Raw genomic sequence first — 14,649 nt, forward strand, 5'->3', positions numbered from 1 at the left:
TGTCTTTAGCTTAATTTTTGGCTTCTACTTCCCTTTCAGCCCTACGTACTTTTTCAATGATCCCCTTTCACTCAGTGCACTTTCACAACTCCATACCTTAGAGCCTGCTATTCCCTCTTCCTGAAATGCCCTTTGACTTTCTTCTCAGGCAAACTCCTACCTACCTTTTAAGATCCAATTCAAACATCACCTTCTTTGTGAAGTTCCCTGACTCTCTTAAACACAATCATTTCTTCCTCTGTGTTCTCCTTGCTCTTTGAACCTAGCTTTCTTGCCCTTATCACTCCATTTTGTCATTTGCTTATACATCTGGCTATGCTCTTGGAACAGGGATCCTGTCTGTTTTGTAGTTCTGCCCTAATGATTACCTGGAATTGTTTGCTTGAGGCCCTTTTGATATCAAGCAATATATTTTCTTATTTACGTGCTTGGCGTGTTTGAAAAAATCACTTGGTGCTTTAGAAATCTTTCCCTTTTCTATTATAGTATAAATCTAGAATGACTTCCCGTCTTCCAGGTTGAAGGTCCATTTTTCTTCTAATTCTGATTTGACTTGAGAGAGATGTGGTAGGAAGAGTCGAGGAGGCAAAAAACGGAAGGACTATATTTAGGAGCTAGTTCAGATGTGCTCAGGTTCCAGTTGTTACACAAAATAATATATGTGTTTGGGAGAAGAGCAGGAAGGGAAGATGGAGTTAAAAAAAAAAAAAAAAAAAACAGCCCATGGAAAGAAAATTGGGGAATTATATTTGACTTTTTCCAGACTAAGGAATATAATGATATAATAAAGTGGGGAAACTTTTTATGCACTTTGCAAAAACGTACATTTTTTTTTCCTCCTGGAATTTGATAAGATTTTGACAAATTCTTGCATTTCCAATTACTGGGAAGTAAATCCTCCTGACCAAGACATTAAAATATCAGTTAGTTTGTCTTCTGTGATTACGGTTAACATCCGTAATAATACGCCTTCGACAGGCTTATTTTCTTCTGAGAGAGCTCAGTCTGGGACATTCATTGTCCCAGGACAAACATCGCTATTGCCTAGCCGTTGCCGTAAATCTTGCAGTCAATCATCTCTTCTAGGGCGCTCCAACCACGCCCATTGCTCAGATCACGCCCACATAAAATCGCCCTCCCTCTCACTTCAAGGATCCGCCCCAGGTTTAGCAGAGGAAGATTCTCATTGGTGAAGAAGTTATTCTGGTCCCGCCCTGGGGGACGGCGATAGGCCGAACTGGCGTGGGGCGGTGGTGGTTGGCTGCCTGGGGACGGGTCCCTAGTAGTGCCTGTCAGAGTGGCTGGCGGCAGTGGCGGCTCTTGGAGCTGGGTTGTCAGTCAGTGAGCGGAGGGGGAAGATGGCTCGTCCGGACCCGTTTTGCTAGGAAGAAGGGGGGCAGGTGGTGCTGCTACTCAGGAGAAGGCAGAGCAGCCGCTATCGCTGTCGCTGCGGGCCAGACAGGTCGAGGTTCTGGAGGTGAAGCTCCGGGAGCCGCTGTGGTGAGTCCAGCCGAGCGACCCACGGCGGGGCCCCCAAGGCGGCCGGAGACCGATAACTTTTTTGTCAGGGAGGAGCCCGGGCGAGGCGGCGGCTGGGAGGGGACCGAGACTTTGTCCCCCGAGCGGCGGCTTCGTTGTGGGTAACGGCTCCCGCGCTAGGCGTAGCGGGTGGGCGCGAGACGGCGCTGCGCGCCGGGGAGGTCGTGGGGCGAGCCGCCGGGCCGGGTGAGGGGGCTGCTGCCGGCGGCTGCTCGCCCGGACTTGGGCGCAGCCCTCCTGCCGCTGCCTGGACGACGGCAGCTTTGTGCGCGCGGACTCGGGTCTTCTTCCCGGCGACGAGCGGTCCAGACTCCGGGCGTGACCCGGGGCCGCCGCCTCCGCGGGACCGGCCGCCCCTCTGCGGGGTCGGCCCGGGGGGGGGGGGGAGCCCCTCCCCCTTTTCCCCCACCCCCCGCCGCTGCCGATTCTCCGGCCTGATCTCTCCCACCCCACAACCCCTCCCACCCCCTCCCCGCCACTCCCGCGAGGCATCTGCCCTCCGTCCAGTCTAGTGGCCAAAATGGTCACCGTCGACCTCCCCTCGTCTCTGAGAGCGGCGTTCGCCCGGGGCTTTGGTCCCTGGCAGGACCGAGGGACCCAGAGAGCGCTACGAGTCCCGCCTTGCTTACTACACTGGCGCTCTCCTCCTCAGCGCTCGCCGCCTCCTTTTCGTGTTACTCCTCTCCCGGGGCTCCTGTTAACGTCCTCGGGAATCGTCGGCGTTTTGGCTGGAAATTGTTGCGCGTCAAGGCTCCAAGTTTGCAGGCTTCAGCAGAACTGGGTATCCGCCCTTCAGCGTGCTAGGTGTGCTTTGTACGCTCAGAGTTGAGACGTTCCTGAAAGATTTTAATTTTGCCCTCGTGGTTTCGACTACAGAGAATCGGTTCTTTGAAAAAAAAAAAAAAAAAAACCACCGCTGTGACACGCCGGGCAGCCGCTCGGCTCTTCAGGTAGGGGGAGTGTGTGCCACTGGCTGCTCCGACTTATCTCGGAGACCGTACGGCGGGCAGCAGAGCCAGGCTGTCCTTCTGTACATTGTCTGCCCTTTGAGTCGCGCGCAGTGTTGGAAGCAGGTATGGCACCTCTGTGGTTCACGTCGCCCTTTACAGTTGGAGATGTTCTGCTCTGAAAAGCTTATCTGCCTAAAGTCATAAGGACAGGTGTAATCGTGAGTCGGTGTGAAAAGAGGCTTCTTTTCCTTAAGAACATTGTCCTAACATCCACACTCTACCCCCACCCCCATTTCCAAGCACTTTTTTTTCCCCTGTAGGTTAATACATTTTAAGGTTGAAATTAGTCCAAAGCACCGCATTTTTAAAGCACAGGGAAGGGCAAGAAAGTAAAAAATCTTTAGGATCTGCTTGGCCAAGAGTAGCTTCCAAGTCAGTTATTCGAATACTTCATTTAAACAAAGTGGCAAGGGAGAAAACCACCACATAGTTAGAAAACAAAGTCTGGATTTGGCTTATTTTATCCTTTTACTATGATTATTGCCATACAGGGATTATAAACCCTTTGTTGTCAGCATTAACAGTACCTGGATATGGACATCAAATGAGGCATTGGCCAGGTCAGTATGTTATTCCTCCTTTTCTTTGTGTAATTCCTATTTTTTGAAATCTGCTCTTGGTCGCATTTTTTAGAGTGGTGTCGTTTTGACAACATTTAAAAATACCTTGTAGTCAACTATTTTATTCAGGATCCTGTTGCCTAATACTTATTTTATAATGAACATTAAGAAATCTTTAAATAATGTTAGTATCAAGACCATTTTTGGAACCTCAAGTTTATGTTTTGTAAGTAATTGAAATTATGTCAAACTTATTTTGTACTGGAACACGAGGCTGAGTAGGTACTAGGGATACGGAATGAATGCCATAGCTCTTGTCATCAAGGATTTACTGTCTAATGTACAAGATAGATAAGTAAAGTAACAATTATACCATGTGATAAGTGTGATTAGAGATCTGTCTAGTGAAGCAGCAGAGTCGAGTAGGAGATGGCTAACTCAGCTCGGATGTAGGTGGAGTCAGGAGCACACTGTAGTTTTGAAGTGTGATATAATTTTGCCAAGTGTAGGCGGTAAGTGAATAACTTTCCAAGCGGAGAATATAATAAATGAGAAACCATGACAGTTTAGAGAAATCATTGTCAATGACAAGTCCAAAGTCAATAACATTGACATTGACATGACTTGAATACAGGGGTTAGATAGGGGAAAGGTGGAAGATTGAGAACAGGGAGGGTGGTAGAGGGCCAGACCAAAGCATTGCATCCTTGCCTAAGGGGATTGGATTGAAAGTGATGGATAAGAAGCCGGTTAATGGATTTGTGTTTTAGACCCTCAGTCTGGCAGAGTGAGGTAGACTCTGACAGGTCCTGTCACCTTTAGGAAGAAAGGAGGAGGAATCAGGACCCTGAGGATTTGACTTGGTTCCATTGATTGGAAATGAGAAACACATAAATGGAGGGAAGATGATAAATTCTGTATTGGAGTGTTTGAATTTAAGGAAGCTGTGGAACATTCAGATGAAGATAGATGTAGATGTTTGGATCTACCGATGTGGAATTTGTAAAGGAAATCAGGGTTAGAGGGAAGATTGGGGGTTCAATTGAAGCTGTATTGATTTGGTGATGTTGCAACGACTCAGGGAAAGCCTTAGGTATGATAAACGCAGCAGCTAGAGAACAGACTCTGATAAAAAAGCAGAAATAGGTTGAAGATTAGTGTGAAAGAGATAGAAGTGGACTGTAGCAGTTAGAAAGATAGAGGACCATCAGAAGAGATGCTAAGAATGGAGAGATTTTCAAATAGAGGGGGAATGGGTCAACAATTTTGAGTGTTGTAAAGAGGTGTCAAGTAGGGAGAGGACTCCAGAGAGCAGTAAATTTGTCAGGAAGCCATAGGTGACTTTAACAAGTACAGTTTTAGCTAAGTGTTGGTTCAGAAACCAGTCTTCAGAAGATTAAGAAAGAATAGGCAATAAAGTAGACATGCTCGAGTGAGGCATTTCAAGAAAACTTAAGAAGAGAGGGGAGAATGATAGCTATAGAGCAGTGGTCCTCAAGCTTAGCTGCACATTTATAATCATCTGGGGAGCTTTTAACAATCCCAGTTTCCAGGAGGAACCCCCATACCAATTTGTGGGGTGGTGTGAGACCCAGACATCAGTATTTCAATAGCTTTATTGAAGTATAATTGTCACATAATAAACTACACATATTTAAAGTGTACAATTTGTTTGACATGTTTACACTCACAAAACCATCACCACAATCAAAATAATGAACATGTTCATCTCCTCCAAAGTTTTCTCCTATACCTTTGTAATCTCTCGGTTTCATCCCCCTCTAAACACTATTGTAATTGTTTCTTTACATGTATAACGAAAGCATGAAGTAAGATATTCAAGAAAGATGAGATATGTATAGGAACTAAGTCCCTGAGACAATAGAAGTGGTTGGAATTTAAACTTTTGACCAATAAGAAAGACAATTCTGAAGCAACATCTCTAACAAAGAATATGATGGTAAAGATGTCAGCATCAAAGTTGTCATGTAGTATCAAGATTGGTTCTCTGAAATACTAAAAAATTAGAGAGTATCTTAGTATTGTGAAAATGGATGTCCTTCATAAAACCCCTTAAATGGAGCCTGAGACCCCTGGCACCACCATGTAATACTTTGTCATTTTTTTTGGAGGGGAGCAGATGGAATGAACAGTTTGACTATTGCTTATTGTTGAAAGCCAGAGTACCGCCAGAGTCTTTTTGGCCCTTTCGGAGTTAGGCTGCATATTTACACTGAGGAAAGAGAACATTGAACATTTGAAAATCTCCTGTTTACAGCATCTTTGTTCAGAAGAAAACGGGCGTGCTTGCCCTTTGGATATATGCCTTTTAAATACATTGGGGGAGAAAAATCATTCCTCTGTCTCCCAAATGAGGCAGAGAAGAGTTGTGATTAGAAGTTGTCAAAGCCCACACTTTCTATACCAAAAAGATAATACCTATATTCCCCCCACTCACTTTTTAGAAAAACTTTCTGGCTCAGGATTTGGATGGAGGTAAAAGCTGAGCCCTACTGGTTCTGAGGTCCAGGGCTTGTTCCTTAGCAGAATGATTAATATGTAAATATTTTTTGACATTGTACTTGATTATAAAGATGCAGTGAAAACTTTTGTCTGATTGGCTCCTAGAGTTCTGAAAATTCATTGTGATTAAAGTATGAAAGTATGTTCTGACCTAGAGAGGGTAGGCATCCCTAATTTTGGTGCAGCCTAAATAGAGCAGGAATATCAGTGTTGGCACGATTTGGGGTATTATTGTTACTGTAGTCACAGCAATATTGTAAACATTTGGTATTTTCTTAATTACTAATGTAATACATAATAATTGCAGGAAAATTGGAAAATTCAAGAAAGCATTAATGACATAATGCCTCCACCCAGTGAAAATCATTATTGACACTTTGGTGAATATTCTTGAAGGTCTTTTTAATGGGTTTTACTTTTTAATTTTTTTTAACAAAAAGAAACCATATTGTATGTAGTGTGTGTGTGTGTGTGTGTGTGTGTGTGTGTATGTGTGTGTGTTGTTTTGTCACTAGCTTATAACTGAATGAATGCTTAGTTGAGTCAATATAATATTTTACAACATAGTATCATTTTAAATGTGTGACTAATATTCTGGCATATAGATTTACCATCATTTATTTAACCACCCTTTCAACTGTTGAAAATTTAAGCTTTTTCCAATAATTGTGAGTGAATAGTGTAGCAGTTAGCTTCTTGATAGATTAATCATTTGCCCATATCTTTATTTCCTTAGGATAAATTATGAAGTCAAAAGTTATGCATATTTAAATTATTTTTAATAGATATTAATACATTGCCTTCCAGAAAAGTTTAATTAATATTTATTTTTATTAATTGTGTTTGAGAATGCCAGCAACCTCTCTGTATTCAGCTCTGGCAATTAAAAAACTGCTATTTTGACATGAAAAGTTGTGTTTTCTATAAATTTTATTTGATTATTAATGTTAAATATTTCTATTTTGTGAATTATCTATTAGTGGCCCTTGTTTATTAAAATATTGGAGATCTTAAAAAACTGAGTTACGAGAGCTCTTTGTATATAAAACTGTTAGACCTTTGTCAAATTACATTGTAAATAATTTCTCTGGTTTGTCATTTGCATCCTAATTTTGTTTCTTGTTTTTTTCTTTCTAAACAGATTTTTAACATTTTTAGTGTAGTTAAATCTATCAAATTTTTCTTTTATGGTATCTGCCTGCTTAGAAAATCCTTCTTGCGTTCCCCAATTATATAGCTATTCACCTCTATTTTCTTATATTACTTTAAAGTGGCAAGTCTATTATATTAACACTTTTTATTAAACAATTATCTTTCCTCAGAGGTTTTAAATGTCATTTTTATTATATACCAAGTCACATTTATATATACTATATGATTTTCTTTTAGCTTTTTTATTCTGCTTCATTGGGCTCTTTATTTTTTCCTCCAATAATTTCAAACAGTCCTAATTATTGTAATTTTTAATGTATTTAATTATATGGTTGTGTTAATTCCTGTTAAATTTTCCAAAACATTTTCAGCATTTCTCATATATTTCTTTTTCCAGATTACCTTTCGTTCAGTTTATTAGGATCCCAAAAGAACCCCATTGGAATTTCTAAATTAATTTTTTAGAGATAGTTGTGATATCTTTACAATATTTTCATCATTTCTCCAAGTGATCTTTTATGTAGTTTTCTTCATGTGGTTCTGCCTAATTTTTAAAGTTAATTTTTGGTATTTTAGAACTTATGGCTATTATGAATAGAATCTTTTTTCATTGTATTTTAAGGAGGATTACTGCTTCCTGATGGAACATAGGAAAACTGGTGATTTGTGTATATTCTTTTCTAACTGGTCATCTTATAAAACTCTTAATTCTAATAGTTTTTGTTGGATTTTGTAATGAGGCAGTTACAATATTTGTAAATGATGATAATTTTGTCTTCTTGCCAATATTTAATCCTTATTTTTTTTTAAATTGCATTGATCAGAATGTCTAGAATAATGTTAATTTTAGTACTGAATAGTGAGCATCTTTGGCTAATTTCTCATTCAAATAAGAATGCCTTTAGGGTTTCACAGTTGTGTATTCTTTTTGACAATATTTTTTTGCATGTTAAGGAAACAGTCTTCGACTCTCCATTCCCCACCCCTTTTTTTGGATTGAGGTTAAATTGGAAACAGATCACATGTCTCTGTCATATACATTGAGATGATCATGTGGTTTTTCTTCTTTTATCTGGTAGTTGATGAATTATATTAGATTTCCAAACAAAGCAACTTAATAATAGCATACCTCTTTAAAGTAGTGCTAGATTTGATTGCTATGTAAGATTGATCTCTAATGTTCCTTTTTATTACCTTGTTCAGGTTTTGGTTTCTGAATATGCTAGCTTTAAAGAGAGAGAGGGAGAGAGAGAGAGAGAAGCTGAGAGAGAGAAGTTTTCTATCTTTTTATGTGCTCTGACAATCTCTCTCTTGAAGGTCTGAAATAGTTTAGCTATAAAAATGTGTAGGTCTTTTTGGATTGAATCAATTTATTGAGATTTTAATATTTGCTACTTTCTAAGCACTTTGCATAATTACTTTCATTTAATCTGTACGTGTCTTTATGAGATAAGTATTATTATTCTTAGTCTAAAGATAAAGAAACTGAGACTCAAAGAGTTTAAGATCAACAGCTAGTTAGTGGTAGAGAGAATTTAAACTCCATTCTACCTGATGCTATAACTCATGTTTTTCAGTCAGTCTCCTAAATTTTTCCTAACCAAGACTCTTCCATTACTCTGTATTACCAAGAAGTAAATTTAATCATTTTATTTGCATGTCTTATTATTTTCCTCTTTGCCCAATTAGGTTCAGTTTTTGGTAACCTTATCATAATTATTACTGGTCTATTCTGTGTCGATAGCATGTATTCTGCTCTTTTAACAAATACAGCCCAGTATGGTTATGATAGAAGATGCCAGAATGGGAATGGGGTGATATTTACATAATGCACTTTATGTAATTCACATTTTAATTTATAAGGTGTTCAAGACCAATTTACATTCCTGAATCGTGTTTGTACCTTTTAAAGACTATTAAATGCAACACGTATAAGAGATCAAGTTTTGGAAATAGTACTTTTCCATTGTAGTTTAAATATTTGTCATTGTTGAGGCTTGCATCAGAGTAGCCTTTTTAATAGTAAATGTTAAGTGATATTTGTTTGGTGTGTTTTTTCTTGAACAAAGAGTCTTTTGATTAGCTGATGAACATTAGTTGCTTTCTCAGATAACTGCATAAGGATTCATTCAGTTATTTGTACTAGACTTAATGAAAACATTGTATATGAGTTCTTAAACTGTACTATGAAAATTGTTTGAGGTTTTGGTTATTGGAAGATTTACATTTATTCTTTTCTAGAGTGACTTATAGGCTTGGAAATTTAAGAGAATACTATAAGCCTTAAAAGTGCTTAAATTGGGCAAGCAATTATGAACTCTGTTTTTATCTTTTTGAGATCTTTTGGGGCTTGCCCCTTTAAATGTAAACAACATTTAATTAATTCAGTTAGGGTATTCGTTCTAATAAACATACGCATACTGTACTCCCCACCTCTGCCCTTTGAGGGGGGTCATAAACAGTTGCCAGTCTGACCGCTTTCAACCTGCTAGGCACATAGATACCCTTTTGATCTAAATTTCAATGTCCCTGCTAATTTGTTAATTTATAGATATTACTGTTGCAAATAGAATGACAACATAGTCCACAAAGCAGTCCACACTTCAGTAGTTCAGAAGAGGCAGAGACAATTTTGAGAAATTATGACTTCAAGTGGGTCCTGATAAGGGAATAGAGAAGAAGGTGGAAGTATTTTAGAAATGAGTGTGGGGAGAAGCAGCCATTAAGTGGGGTAGATAGAAATGTGCAAATCAAATAGACTGTGAGAGAAGTACAGAAAACCAGAAGAATGGTTACATGGGCGACAGAACCAGAATACTGAAGTCAGTAAAGTCTTCTGAGTAGAGTTTCAGAAAGGAAGACACTTGTGACAAGGTTAAAGAAAGAGTACAGAGAAAAAACCAGTAGATTTGTCATTTATAAGGTCATGGAGAGTATATGATGAGAACCAATATATACTGTAAAGAGGATTAAGGAATAAATTGGTGCAAAATAATTGGAAGCAGTGCCAGTAGATTAGGATACTAAATCAGAAAGTGAATCAGTGAAGAATAAGTAAGGACGGAAATAACTAGAGCATTAGAATCGAATAAATCCTCCCTTCCGTCCTCCCTCCATTTTCCGTTTCAGGAACTATACGATCTTGAAATGCATTCTCAATTGTCCATTTGATAAATATTTTGTTAGTGATAGATAATTAGAGCCATCATTTGTGAGCATCTGTGGTGTGCCAGTGCTTTATTTGCATTGTTTTTAATCTCTAAAACATTACTGTAATGCAAGTATTATTACCTACTTTTCACAGTTAAGAAAACTGAGACTTAGAAAGTTTAAGTAACTTTCTGGAACATGGTCATGAGTTTGTTGGACCTTTTTATTATGCCATGTAGCTTCTTCTATTTATTGAGCTATGTTAAAACACTGGGGTAAGGTGGGGGGATTGTTAAAGGGACATAGGTATGATTCCTCTCCCTATAGAAAGGAGTAGAAGAGACATTTTAGTTATGTTTGCTATACTTTGTATTAACTATTTTCCATTTAAAATGTTTTATAAAATGATTCCTTCCAATATGCTCTTCTATCATTTGTATAATATTTAATTTTTCACAATTACTTTGTTTGGAGATGAGATGTTCTTTTTATCCATGATAATGATAGACTGAGGGGAAAGATGGACAGGCCAAGAAAGACAACATCAAGACAACTAAGAGTAAAATTTGTTCTTTTCACTATGAGAACTTTAAACATACTATACAATTTTAGGTAGCACTTCAGAAAGGTCAGCCTCTTCATGGATATCATATTGAGTTGGTCACAAGATGGTAATGAGGGGAGATACTTTTCATGTCACCAGATTATAAAGCTCCGGAGTTTGTTGTAAGGTAATGTGATTTATTGAATTTGATTCCATCAATCAGGAATTAGTGGTGAAAGAGTCCAAACAGATGTTGTTTTCCATTATAAATCCTTTCTTCGGAAACAATGCATAACTGAAAAAGAATGCTTAAACTACTTTAGAGATTAAACATTTTTACAGGACTTTCAAGTACTTTGGGAGACAGCAAGATAGAAATTTTTGCTGTACTAATTTTAGTTTTGTATTAAGCTGCAAAGCAATGTCTAGGTTACATTTTGTTACATTAGTATAACACTTAATATTATTGCAAAGTATTTTAAAAATAATTTAATAATTCAGCCTCTGCTAAAACAAATTGACTGTTACCCCAATTAATATGAATAGACATGGTCATACTGAACTATTTATTTCTGCTTTGGTTAGTATAATTTTTCTTTCTTTTTTAGTTAGTATAATTTTTTAAACCAATAAGATCCACTGAGTTTCTGATAGAGAAGAATCAAATAGAATTTTGTAGTACAGTCAAAATCTGTTGCTTTTATTGGGGAAGAAAAATAATTTTCCTTCTATCCTTCTAAGTTCTTCTGGCTGGACTAATAATTAAATTAACATGAGATAGATTGACAGGAGAAAATAGCTAAGTTTGTTGCATAAGTACATACGGGGCTTCCCTAAGAATATAGAACATGAGGACAGATCAGGCAGTTGAGGCTTCTATACCATCTTGAGCTAAGGAGAAGGGTGAGGGGGTTGTGTTTGGGACTTCACAGGGGAGGAATGCAATTCACATGGAGATGGAAAAGCAAATGTTTGGTAAATAAGTGTTTGCTGGGCCATCTTTAACAATGGGACACAGAGAGGACTTTCATCAGACAGGCCTTGCTGGGTTCATCCTTGTCAGTCCCACTTAGTTCATATAAAACTATAGTTATCTATGATGATGTCTCCCTTCCTCCAGCAGGTCCTTTATCTGAATTTTTTTAGGTCAGAGGTTTCCCCTGAGTCTTTTGTTTCTTAAAAATAATGAGCTTAAGTGCTTATGTCGTCTGATGACCACATCAAAATTACAACTAAACTACAGAATAGCCATCATTGAGAGTCGCCTGAAGTCTAACTGAACGAAAGCCCCATCACTAAGGACAAAAAGCCCTTTGAGACTGGTAGGAGAGGCTAGATATGGAACAGACTAGGCTAGTCCCACATCTGTGTGAGCATTACCTATTGGGAAGGATAGCTCAGCTGTGGAGAGATATCTTGACTACAGAGGAGCAAGGGGTCTCAGTGCCATACCAGGCTCCCCAGCCCACGGTTTCAGTGTCAGGGAGAGAAGTTCCGTACAACTTCTGGTTGTGAAAACCAGCATAGATTGTGACTGAGTGAGACAGAGGGTGGCTACAGTCCCAGACATTCCTTAAGGGGCCTGTGCATAGACATTCCTTAAAGGGCCTGTGCATAGACTTACCTGCTGACAGACTCACTCACTCTGAGCTACAAAGCTGGGGCAGCTGCTGGAAAGGTGACAGGGACATACAGGCAGGAACTGAGTTATCTGGCTTTTGGGCAAGGCCTGGAGGAGCAGCTTTCTTTTGGACAGAGGAGCTGGCAGAAGTCATTGTTTCTTTATTGAATTCTCACCCCTCCCACCATGCAGATGCAGATGGTTGCCATGTCTGAGTCTCCATCAACATGGCTAACACTGTTTGCCCCACCTTGGTGATTCAGAGACTTACCCCAACCAACTTGCAGGCATACCCAGGCTGCTTCCAGTGGCTTTTTCATACAAACAGCCTCCTGTGGCTCATGCTGCACACTTTCCTAAAGTCAAAGGTTCACAAAACTCAAACAAGCAGCATCAGGTTCCGACATGTCCCATACCATGGGCTGAGCTGCCCTAAGTGTGGCACGAATGACAGCTGGCTTTGGTTCATGGTTTAGCCTCTTGAGGCACCTCCAAGCACAACATGGGCAGTGGCCATCTGTGGATTACTTTGTGACTCATGCCAGCTGGCTCTGGGCAGGGCACAAGCTGCAGCTGAACTTGGCCTGCAGCAGGTCCCCTCCCAGGAGGCCCCAAGGCTGGCATGCCTAGTGGCCAACTTCTAACTGAGCAGAGCAGCACCCGGCCACCTCCAAGGATGACACAGGCACCAAAGGGCAGACTACACAGGCACCAAAGCTCTGCTAGAGTGGATCCTATTCTGTAGAGTCAGCCCCTGCACCACAACTCCTCCACTGCAGTCACAGCCAGTCCTCACAATCAATCATCCTAAGGGTCATTCTCTCCCATTTACAGGCAAACAGCAATGAAGACTCAACTACAGCAGGGCACGCAGGGCACACACAACCCACACAAGGGACACACCTGGAGCACCTGGCTGTGGTGAGCAGGGAGATTGCACCACTGGGTCCTACAGGACACTTACTACATAAGGCTACTCTACTAAGACTGGAGGCAAAGCTGTCCTACATAGAAACAAACACAAGGAGGCAGCCAAAATGGGGAGACAAAGAAACATGTCCCAAATAAAAGAACAGAACATAGCTCCAGAAAAGGAACTAAACAAAATGGAGACAAACAATCTACCAGATGCAGAGTTCAAAACACTGCTTATAAGGATGCTCAGTGATCCCAGGGAGAACGTCAACAAAGAGATAGGGTACATAAAAATGGAGATAGAAAATATAAAAAAGAACCACTCAGAAATAAAGAATACAAAACTTAAAATGAAAAATACATTAGAGGGAATCAAGTGTAGATTAGATGAAGCAGAGGATCAAATCAGTGATTTAGAAGATAGTGTAGCAAGAAACATCCAATCAGAACAGCAAAAAGAAAAAAGAATCCAAAAGAGTGAGGACAGTTTAAGGGGCCTCTGGGACAATATCAAACATACCAATATTTACATCATAGAGGTACCAGAAGGAGAAAAGAGAGAGTAAATAATCGAAAACCTGTTTGAAGAAATAATAACAGAAAATTTCCCTAACCTGGTGAAGGAAATGGATATCCAAGCCCAGTAAGCGCAGAGAGTTCTAAATAAGATGAACCCAAAGAGGCCCACACCAAGACACTTCTCATAATTGAAATGCCAAAGTTTAAAGCAAAGAGAGAATCTTAAAGGCAGTAAGAGAAAAGCAGTTAGTTACCTTCAAGGGAGCCCCCATAAAACTATTAGCTGATTTCTGAACAGAAACTGCAGGCCAGAAAGGATTGGCAGGAAATATTCAAAGTGATGAAAAGTGAGGACCTACAACCAAGATTACTCTACCCAGCAAAACTATCATTTAGAACAGAAAAACAGATAAAGAGCTTCCCAGACAAGAAAAAGGTAAAGGAGTTCATCGCCAGCAAAGCAGCATTACAAGGTATCTTAGAGGAACTTCTTTAAGATGAAAAGAAAAAGAAAAAAAATATAAAAAATATGAAGAATGAAATGGCAATAACGATGTATCAACAATTACTTTAAGTGTAAATAAATTAAATGCTCCAATCAAGATATAGTGTGGCTGAATGGATAAGAAAACAAGACCCTTACAGATGGTCCCTATAAGAGACTCACTTCTGATTTAAATACAGACACAGACAGAAAAGGGATGGAAATAGACATTTCACGAAAATGGAAATGAAAAAAAGCAAAAAAAGTTGGGGTAGCAATACTTATACCAGACAAAATAGCCTTTAAAGCAAAGGCTATAACAAGAGACAAAGAAGGATCTAGTAATTCCACTTCTGTGTATGTATCTGAAGAAACCCAAAACACAACTTTGAGGGGACAGGTTCATCCATATGTTCATTGCAGCATTATTTACAATAGACAACATATGAAGGCAACCTGGGTGTCCCTGAGTGGATAAAGGAGAGGTAGTACATATATTCAGTGGAATATTACTCAGCCATAAAAAAGAATGAAATCTTGCCATCTGCGACAACATGGATGGATCTAGAGGGTATTATGCTGAATGTAGTTAAGTCAGACAGAGAAAGACAAATGTCATATGATTTCACTTA

General features: G+C 39.5%; 1 protein-coding gene across 2 annotated transcripts in view; it reads left to right on the forward strand.

Moving 5' to 3' along the window:
• The first annotated feature begins 1,285 nt into the window (after positions 1-1,285).
• The window catches only part of HYCC1 (hyccin PI4KA lipid kinase complex subunit 1), a 65,125-nt gene continuing 51,761 nt past the window's right edge, over positions 1,286-14,649 (forward strand). For both annotated transcript variants that reach the window (XM_033088480.1, XM_033088481.1), the window contains exon 1: positions 1,286-1,500. The gene's annotated coding sequence lies outside the window, so the exon portion shown is untranslated. The remainder of the gene's footprint in view (positions 1,501-14,649) is intronic.

This window comes from Rhinolophus ferrumequinum, chromosome 20, assembly GCF_004115265.2.
Source record: "Rhinolophus ferrumequinum isolate MPI-CBG mRhiFer1 chromosome 20, mRhiFer1_v1.p, whole genome shotgun sequence".
NCBI classification, from domain to species: Eukaryota; Metazoa; Chordata; class Mammalia; order Chiroptera; family Rhinolophidae; genus Rhinolophus; species Rhinolophus ferrumequinum.